This window comes from Galeopterus variegatus, unplaced genomic scaffold (genome assembly GCF_000696425.1).
Source record: "Galeopterus variegatus unplaced genomic scaffold, G_variegatus-3.0.2 Scaffold1362, whole genome shotgun sequence".
In the NCBI taxonomy this organism is placed as follows: Eukaryota; Metazoa; Chordata; class Mammalia; order Dermoptera; family Cynocephalidae; genus Galeopterus; species Galeopterus variegatus.
Window position 1 is genome coordinate 257147 of NW_007727473.1, and position 638 is coordinate 257784.

The window sequence follows — 638 nt, forward strand, 5'->3', positions numbered from 1 at the left end:
CCTTGGGGTCAGGATTTCAACATATTAATTTTGGGGGTGACACAAACATTCAGACCATCGCGATGTCTAAAGTGCTACTCAGCTAGTCGGACTTAACAATGAACACAGTCTGTGCTTTTCCAAGGCAGACCTCAGAGATTCTGGGAGGCGAACACCAGGAGTTCAGGATTATCGGCCACTTGCGCATCAGAGGACCCGCTTTGGCGTTTTCTGCTCAGACGTTTGGGAGGTGTAGTCTAGAAGGGAGGTGCTGTTGCCAGTCTTTCTCGCCTCTAGCATTCTGTGACATGTAGTCCAGAGCTCGGTGTAGTCTCACATGCTTCAGCGGCCGTAAAGACGACTGTTTACGTTTTTCCCCGCGGAATTCTGGGAAGTGTAGTCCAGAGCTCCGTGTAGTCTCACATGCTTCAGCGGCCGTAAAGACGACTGTTTACGTTTTTCCCCGCGGAATTCTGGGAAGTGTAGTCCAGGGGCTCCGGGTCGTCGCGGGCACTTCCGCCCGAGGAGGACGGCGGAGCCCTCATCGGTTCCCTCCTTGTGACGATTCAGGTCTGCTCCTCAGGAGTCTTTTGAACTTCTCCAAAACGCGCTTGGGACCAACAGCTAACGGTCTTTCGTTTAGGGAGAGAAAGAGGAGG